We start from the raw sequence: 9,658 nt of genomic DNA, 5'->3' as shown, positions 1-9,658 counted from the left end.
CCTCCATTGATGAGATCCAAATTGGAATTTTCGTATATTTTTTTTAACTTTTTCCCATATCCAAATTAATGCATCCCTTATCTGATGTCGGAGGAAATATGTATGGGTTTTCTTATCTTTTCCCCATAGAAAAGCATGCCATCCAGCCTGTAAATCATGACCTTCAATTGTTAAGACTCTTTTGTTTTCTAAGTTTATCCAGTCACTGATCCAAAGCAATCCCGCTGCTTGATAGTAAATTTCCCATTTTGGGAGTCCAAGGACACCTCTACTTGTATTATCCTGTAATGCTTTAACATTTATTCCTGCTTTTTTACCTTGCCATATAAATTTATTAATCATTTTATTCAATTCATCAAAAAAAATCCCCAATTTTATTGGAGCTGTTTGAAAGAGGTATAACAATTTTGGTAGAACATTCATTTTAATTGCCGAAATCCTTCCTAGCAATGATAATTGTAATTTCCTCCAAATCTCTAAATCTTTTTGTACTTGTAGTATCAATTTTTTATAATTATCTTCTTTTATTGAGGAGCATCTTGTGGTGAGCCAAATTCCTAAATATTTAATCTTTTTTGCAATTTGCAACCCCAATTTTTCTTCTAATCCCCTTTTTTGTTTTTCAGTTAAATTTTTAACTAGTATTTTAGTCTTTTCTTTGTTTATTTTTAATCCTGCCACCATTCCATATTTTTCTATTTCATTCAGTAAAATATTACCTCTTTCCAATGGTTCCTCTATAAAGAACACCAAATCATCTGCAAATGCCTGTATCTTGTATTCTTCTGTTTTAATCCTTAATCCTTTTATCTCTTTGTTGTTTCTGATTTGAGTTAGTAGCACTTCTAACGTTAGAATAAAAAGTAGAGGTGACATTGGGCATCCCTGTCTTACTCCTTTGTTAATTTCAATCTTCTCTGTATTTTCCCCATTAATTATTACTCTGACCTTTTGTATTCTGTATATTGACTTTATCATTTGTTCAAACTTCTCACCAAATTTCATATTTTCTAACTGTTGGAACATAAATTGCCAATTAAGTTTGTCAAATGCCTTCTGAGCATCTAAAAATATTAATGCAGCCTGTTTTTCGGGGTGTGCTTCGTAGTATTCCAAAACATTTAGTACAATTCTCGTATTGTTCCTAATTTGTCTATTGGGTAGAAAACCATTTTGATCCGAATATATTATTTGGTTTAATATTATTTTTAGTCATTCTGCCATTATTGTAGTAAAAATTTTGTAGTCTGAATTCAACAGTGAGATTGGTCTATAATTTTTTATTTGTTTAGGATCTTCTTTTGGAATAAAAGTTATGTTGGCTTCTGTCCATGAGTCTGGTAATTTAGCTTTCTCCAATACATCATTATATATCTCTAATAGTATCATTTCTAGATCTTCATATACAGTCTTATACACTTCCCCAGGTAGACCATCTGGCCTTTATTATTTTTTTGCTTTTGTACTGCCATTCTTAGTTCCATTGCTGTTATTTTTTTATTCAATAATTCTCTTTGTCCTTCTTTTAATTCCGGAAGACCATTGGCCTTTAAATATTGCTTTATATTCTCCTCCTCTGTTTCCTCTTTTTTATATAGAGGTTCAAAGTATTTCTGAATTATTTTTTTCTTTTCCTCTATTTTATATTGCACCTCTCCATTTTTGTCCTGTAGTTCCTGGATAAATCTTTTTCCCTTTTCTTTTTTTTAATTTATAGGCAAGCCACCTGCCAGGTTTGTTTGCATGTTCGAAAAAAATTTGTTTAGTTATTTTCAGTTCTCTTGCCAATTCCTCTTGTTCTACTATATTTAATTTATGTTTGGCCAGAGTCATTTCCTCTTTAATCATTTCATCTTGTGACTCCCGGTGTAATTTGGATTCTAATTTTTTAATCTTTTCTAGAAGTATATTTTGTGTCTGCCTTTTCACCTTATTTTTCCTAGCTGTATATGCTATAGCTATACCCCTGAGATATGCTTTGGCGGTGTCTCATATGATTTGTAGTGATGTTTGTTGTTTAGTGTTCTCTTTGAAAAAGAATTCCATCTCTTTTTTAATCCTTGCAATAAATTCTCTTTCCTTTAAAATTTGGGTATCAAGTGTCCACCTTCTCTTTATTTTTTTCTGACCTGTCCACACTATTTTCAGGGAGTTATGATCTGCCCATATGTTTGACATTATTTCTATTGTCTCCACTTCTTGCCCTATTTCCCTGCTCATCCATGCCATGTCCAACCTAGACCACGATTTGTGTGGATTTGAAAAAAGGTATATTCCTTTTTCATAGGGTTCTGTTTCCTCCATGGGTCAAATAAATTGAATTCCTGCGCCATCTCAAAAAATGTTTTTGGTAGTGTTTTTCGCTTCTTTTTATTTTTCATATTGCTAATATAGTCCATTTTTACATCCACTATTGCATTATAATCTCCTATTATACAAATATTTCTTTGTCCAATTTCAATAAGTTTTTCATGCAGATCTTTATAAAATTCTTTTTGGTTTTCATTTGGAGCATAGATTATCACCAACAACCATGATTTCTGTTCCATTTGTAATTCTAATATTAATACCCTTCCCTCTGTATCTTGATATTTTAAATTGGCTCNTAATTCCTTTTCTGATATAGACTGCTATTCCTCTCTGTTTTTGCTCCATTAGTGATGTGTATAATTCTCCTAGTTTCAGAAATTCCAAATATTTTCTGTGTAGTTTCTTTATATGTACTTCTAGCATCTTGCTATCAGGTATATTCCCAAATATTTAACTTTTTTGACTATTTGTAATTCTATTTTTTCTGATACTTGGTGTTTTTTTTTTGTTTATCTGTAAGATTTTTAACTATCACTTTAATTTTTTTTCTGTTTATCTTCAGTCCTGCTATCTCTCCAAACTGTTCTATCTTTTCCAATAATTTAGGAATCATCTCTAAAGGTTTCTCTAGGATAAATACCAAGTCATCTGCAAATGCTTGCAATTTATAAGTTTCACCTTTTATTTCTAGTCCTTTAATTTCTGGGTCTTGTCTAATATTTCTATTTAGAACTTCCAAAGTTAAAATAAATAACAATGGAGATAGTGGACATCCTTGTCTTGTGCCTTTTCTTATGTTGAAATTATCTGTATAGTCTCCATTTACAATCACTTTTGCTGTTTGTTTATGATATATTGTTGTAATCATATTTATAAAATTTTGTCCAAAGTCCATTATCTTTAGTTGTTGAGTCATAAATTGCCAGGAAACATTATCAAATGCCTTTTGAGCATCTAGAAATACTAATGCCAATTGTTTCCCTGGATGCATTTCATAATATTCCAATATGTCCATTATAACTCTAATTATTTTTTATTTGTCTCTTTGGTAGAAATCCATTTTGATCTGGATGTATAAATTCAGTTAGAAATCTTTTCAGTCTCTCCACTATTATTGAAATAAAGATTTTATAGTCCACATTTAGTAATGATATCAGTCTCATTTCCATCCAATTTATACCCTGAAGAATTCCTTGCCAGAATTGCTGAATATGCCAATATTTGCCTTAGGATCAGCTGTCCTGGAAGGATCTGAAAAGTACTTCAATATTCTTGTAGACTGGCATTTGAGCAACAGAAAATATATGGCAAGGATTTGGGAGAATCTCTGGGTGATGAATGAAAGCATCTTTGTTCCTATACTGGGCCATACTGCACATTCTAGCAATTGAGATATAGATGACTTAGCTCTAGTTGGAGATTCCAGTTCTGCCTTTTGAAAATTAATTCTTGATAAGTTGTAAGAATATCCCATGGCCAGAAAAGAAAGATTGAAGACTAGAAGAAAAAAACATCATAAGACAGAAAGAACATGGGAAAGTTTGTATATTATTCATGCTTCACTCATTGGTCTACCAATTTTGGGAAATTATTGACGTCCAAGATAAAATGTGTTCATTCTTACATATTTGATTAGATGAATTAGAAAACAGGTGGTAAAGGTGCTGGTTGGCTGAAGTTTTCAAGATATTTCACAATAAAGATTTATAAACAGGCGAGTATATTTGCCTACAAGGGAGGAAGGTGTCTAATGATCATGATGCCTCATAATGTCTCAACAAAGTATAGTAGAATGATAAAAATGGTACCACATGGAAGTGTATAAATTTATCTTCACTTTGAGTCTAAAGATTATTACCTAACTGTAATTTATTGTTCTTTTATTGTAAGGTACATTTGTCTTGATCATACAGTTACATCTGATGACTTGTGAAAGTGTTATTGCCTAACATTTCCCAGGAACAATTGCGTGATATTTTCCCTCAGAAGCCAAAATGCCACAAAACTGTGTAAACAATGCAGATAGCTTCTGTTACATTTGTGGCAAGGTTACATTTGCATCTCAAAAGTGCAGTATGGCTGCAGAGATTAAAAAAAAAAGGCACACCACATATATTTTGGATGCAAAATAGGGGATCAGGACAAGAGTTGGGCCCCTAATTATTTTTGCATTACATGTGCAAATTATCTGCGTAATTGGCTAAACACGAAGAAAAAGTCCACGCCTTTTGCAGTTCCAATGGTCTGGAGGGAACCCACCAATCATAGTAGCAACTGTTATTTTTTGCATGGTTCTCTCAATTGCAAAAGGAATCTCAGGAAAGAATAAGTGGACCATGGAATATCCAAACATTCCATCCGCACTGCATCCTGTTCCCCATGGTGAGGACTTGCCAATTCCAGATCCACCAGGATCCTACTTTCTAGACACAGATGATGATAAAGACGATGATCCGGGGCCGTTGATGTCAGCGGACTCAAATTTTAGCCCACCATATGCTCCTCCTGAACCACATCTACTTTTACAGAGTGAACTAAATGACCTGTTCAGGGATTTGTAATTGCCTAAGAGTTAAGGCAGAGCTACTGGACTCCAGATTACAACAGTGGAAACTTTTCGTTTAATCTGATGTTAGAGCGTGTCAGTTTTTCATGCAAAAAGCATGAAAATGTTACATGAAAAACCAATAAAAGAATGGAAAGTTATGTTATTGGTATCAATAAAAAATAAATTTATAATGATTGGTGTGGCACCATTCTCATTGCTATATCACATTTTGCAGAAAAGCTATGGAGCATAAGTGCACATCCTCCTCGTAATTTTGAATTATTTTGATGCAATTTTGACCTGAAGCTGTATCTTGGAAACTGGAGCCAATTAATACTCAGGATTTAATTTTCCTTTATTAGTGACCCAATTCTGGTAAAATTAAGCTATTTTCATTTCTGAGGCTTTCTCCTTGTAGACCAGTGGATCCAAACATAACTACTTTTCATACTATTCCTTTTCAGGGTAATCAACTTTATGCAAAGACCAGGAAATAATGAATAGATGAGTTGGGAAGTAGAATATGAGAACAAAAAGAACACAGAAACACCCCAAGTGTCAACCTCCAGCTGAGAAGCCCAACTAAGAAAAACACCAGAGCCATTAATTATTCTAATGTAATCTTTATTGAGCAGAATCATTACGGCAGGTTCAAAGTGAAAGCTACCTCTGAAGAAATGGTGGGAAGCAGTTAATTAAAAGAATAAATCTCCTCCTCTCCTCTCTGACAGTTCAGGTCACATTGTCCAATACATTCCCCAGTCATTACTATGGCAAAACACTTTAGTTCGCTAAAACAAAACTTCTGGTCTCAGGATAATAAGGACACCTGTGGATTCAAAGTTCGCCCCGTCTCCCTCCCCCCATCTGTTGGCAAGCTAGAAGCACACAGCAGTCCTAAAGGCAGTAGGGTTCATAGCTTGATAGGTCACCCCCCTAGGAAGAAAAGAGAATCTGGGAAAAGAATAAACAGAATACACATTAGTGCTTGCTAATCCTTCCCTTGCACCAGTCCCAGCTTCCAGAGGTACTTCATGTGGAATCGCTTCACCAAGAGATCTACACTTACTGTACATGCTGCACCTTCACCCATGTAGATTCTGATATGGAGTAACTCTCCCATTGAATCAAATACTGCAATTTCCTTTTGTGGATTCTGGAGGATTTGCTTTATTTCGTAATGCATTTCCCCTTCCACCACTATCGGGGCGGGAGCTGCCATCCCGACTGGCCTCAGCATGGATTCCTTGTTTGGCTTTAGCAAACTGCAATGGAATACAGGATGCACTTTCCCCAACCACTTTGTCAATTTCATCACTGGGTTAATAACTTTAACTATGGGAAATGGACCTATATACTTTGGGCCTAACTTTTTGCAAACTTTGTTTCAGCTTAAGATATTTTGTAGACAGATACACTTTGTCCCCCTATATGGAAAGCCTCCTGGGGAGTTTGTTTCTTATCTGCCTGTTTTTTCTGACTCTCTGCTGCCTTAGTTAAAGCCTTCTTCACATCATTCCTGACTCACTGGAACGAACTCACCCAATCACTCAGGGTGCTCGAGGATGGGGGCTCCTGGGGGCATTCTGGTATTGGCACAAACTCCTTTCCTGTGGCCAACTTAAATGGAGTGAAACCAGTGCTGCTGTGTACTGCATTGTTGTATGCCACTTCTGCAAATGGCAGCAACTCTGCCCAGTTCATTTGCTGATAGTTGACATAGCAATGCAGGTACTGCTCCACTATGGCATTGGCTCATTCCGCAGATCCATTAAACTCAGATGGAAAGTGGAAGAGAGCCCCTGGGAGGATCCAATCATCCTCACAAACTCCCTCCAGAATTTGGCAGTAAACTGGACCCCCCAATCTGAAATGATTTGCTTGGGTGCCCTGTGCCAGTCAGTAGACATGCTGCAAGAACATCTTCGATAGCCTCTGGGCTGAGGGAGACCAGCACAGTAAATGAAGTGGGCTTGCTTTGAGAACAGATCTATCACAGTTTAAATCACAGTGTTCCCCCTACTTTCTGGAAGCTCTACGACAGTGGTGGCGAACCTATGGCACAAGTGCCAGAGGCGGCACTCAGAGCCCTCTCTGTGGGCACACACACCGTCGCCCCAGTCCTAGGCCTTCAGCTGGGTTTTATAAAACTTTTCGCTTTAGGCCTCCGCCACCGTGTACAAAAAAAAAAAGATTCAATCAATCAGTCAATTTCAACTTCTCCCGGGGGAAAAAAAAGATCTTGCAAAGTTGGAATTGATTGATTGAACTTTTTAGTCCCACCCAGTCTGCTGTTATCACCGCAGCCACGCCCACCCAATGGGCCACACCCACCCAATGGGCCACGCCTACCCAGCACCCGACAATGCATAAGTGGATTTGGGGTTGCAGTTTGGGCACTCGATCTCTAAAAGGTTCGCCATCACTGTCCTAGTGGATGATCACTTGAATATGAGTCAGCAGTGTGCAGCAGCTGCCAAAAAAGATAATACAATCCTGGGTTGTATAAACAGAGGCATAGAATCAAGATCACGCAAAGTATTAGTACTGCTTTATAAAACCCTAGTAAGACCACACCTGGAATTGCAACCAATTTTGGTCACCATACTACAAAAAAGATGTTGAGACTTTGAAACAAAAAGTTCAGAGAAGAGCAACTAAAATGATCAAAGGCATGGAGACTAAAACAAATGAAGAATGGCTGCAGGATTTGGGTTTGACTAGTCTAAAAAAAATAAGAAGTAGGGATGACATGATAGCAGTATTCCAGTATTTGAGGGGCTGCCACAAAGAAGAGAGGGTCAATTATTCTCCAAAGGACCAGAGGACAGGACAAGAAACAATGGTTGGAAACTAATCACAAAGAGAAGCAATCTGGAATTAAGAAGAAACTTCCTAACAGTAAGGACAATTAACCAGTGCAACAGTTTGCCTTCAAATATCATGAGCATCCCTGGAGGTTTTTAAGAAAAGACTAGACAGTCACTTATCTGAAATGGTATAGTTCTCCTGCTTGAGCAGAAAACCTCCAATGTCCTGGACTAGAAAACCTCCAATGTCCCTTCCATCTTCTATTCTATTCTATTCTATTCTATTCTATTCTATTCTATTCTATTCTATTCTATTCTATTCTATTCTATTCTAGTTGTCCACCATAAGGCTGTTAAGTGGGAGGTCCACTCTCTCTCAGCTAAACTCACCTCAGAGGCTTGTTGGGCAGAAAATAGGAGAAGGAAGATGTATGTGTACAGTCACGTGTATTTTGACTTACTTGTTGTAATTCAAACTGTGCAATAACAAACTTTTCTACTAAGACAGGCATGTCCAAAGTCCGGCCCGCGGGCCATTTGCGGCCCGCGGACCGGTTTAATCCGGCCCGCTAAGAGCCCTCCCTGCTCTATTTAAATGCGGCCCTCCTACACTTGTCCAGTGGCCCTCCCACACTTGGCCATTTTGTATTGGTTATAGTACATTCTAGCAGCTGCTTGTTCAAGGACTGGCACAAAAGGCCGTGGCTGAAAGGGTGAGTATGCTTCCAGAAAACAAGGGCTTAAGAATCAGGCTAGAGACGTAAAGGCAGGGGAATCTAAAGCAAAAGAGGGCCTTCAAAAAAAAAAAACCCTCCAAAGTTTTTATGAGACTGGAGGGCTCATCTCTAGGTCCTTCGACCCACCGGAGGTGGCTTACTTTTCTTGACCGGCGCGCGGAGCTGGCGGCAGGCCACGGTGCCGCCGCCGCCCGGGGGCTCAGGTCGCTCCTCGGGGGTCACGTCCTCGTGCCGCTGCCGCTTGAGCAGAGGGTCTGGCTGCCCGCCGGGAGCCGCAGCCGCGACGCGCCCGCCCGCGAGGCATTCTTCCGTCGCCTCACCGGCTTTCCCGGCTAAAGAACCGCTCTCGCAAGGCCGTCTTCGACCATCTCGACGGCAGATAAAATGGCCGTGCGCCGAGGCCGAGAGACCTGTTCCTGCCGCTCAGAAACCCCAGGGCGCCTGCGCCCGCCCGCCCACGAGACATTCTTCCGTCGCCTCACCGGCTTTCCCAGCTAAAGAACCGCTGCCTCAACTCACCGGTTCAGCCGTGCGTGCGAGGCAGAGAAGAGGGACGGACGGACGGACGAGGCGAGGGAGACGCGCCCTGAGGGATGCCCGACAGCAGCAGCAGTGGCGGCCGCTTCCTCCGCCTCTTCAGCCAGCGCTCCCGCCGTCCTGCCCGGCGGCCACTTCCAGGCTGCTTCCCCCCCCCTCGCCTCAGCCGAGGCGAGGGAGACGCGCCCTGAGGGATGCCCGACAGCAGCAGCAGCGGCAGCCGCTTCCTCCGCCTCCTCAGCCAGCGCTCCCACCGTCCTGCCCGGTGGCCACTTCCAGGCTGCTTTCCCCCCCCTCGCCTCAGCCGAGGTGAGGGAGACGCGCCCTGAGGGATGCCCGACAGCAGCAGCAGCGGCGGCCGCTCCGGCCACGCCCCTCTCGCATGCAACGAGTCGGGGAAGGGTCGTGGTGGTGAAGGGCTGCGCAGCTTGGAAAGGGGCTCCCGCGACCCAGCCGCTGCGATGGAGCTCAGGAGGCTGGAGGGGCGGGCAGGTCCCGGAGGGGCGGCTGGGAGAGGGCAAGAGGTGCCGGGATGATGGGGGCTCCAGGTTGGCGGGTGTGAGAGGGCAGCCGGAGGTTCCGAGGCCCCGGATGTGCCGCCGCTTGGCTCTCCGCCAGGCTCTCCGCCAGAGCCTCCCCCCATCCCCGGGCAATTGTGCGGAGCTGCTTGTGCATCCTTGGCAGCGCCTCCCCCCTTCAATCTCCTTCCTTCTCCA

Source organism: Protobothrops mucrosquamatus, unplaced genomic scaffold, assembly GCF_001527695.2.
Source record: "Protobothrops mucrosquamatus isolate PMUCROS unplaced genomic scaffold, P.Mucros_1.0 scaffold1952, whole genome shotgun sequence".
Classification (NCBI taxonomy): Eukaryota; Metazoa; Chordata; class Lepidosauria; order Squamata; family Viperidae; genus Protobothrops; species Protobothrops mucrosquamatus.
This window is presented reverse-complemented; position numbering follows the sequence as displayed.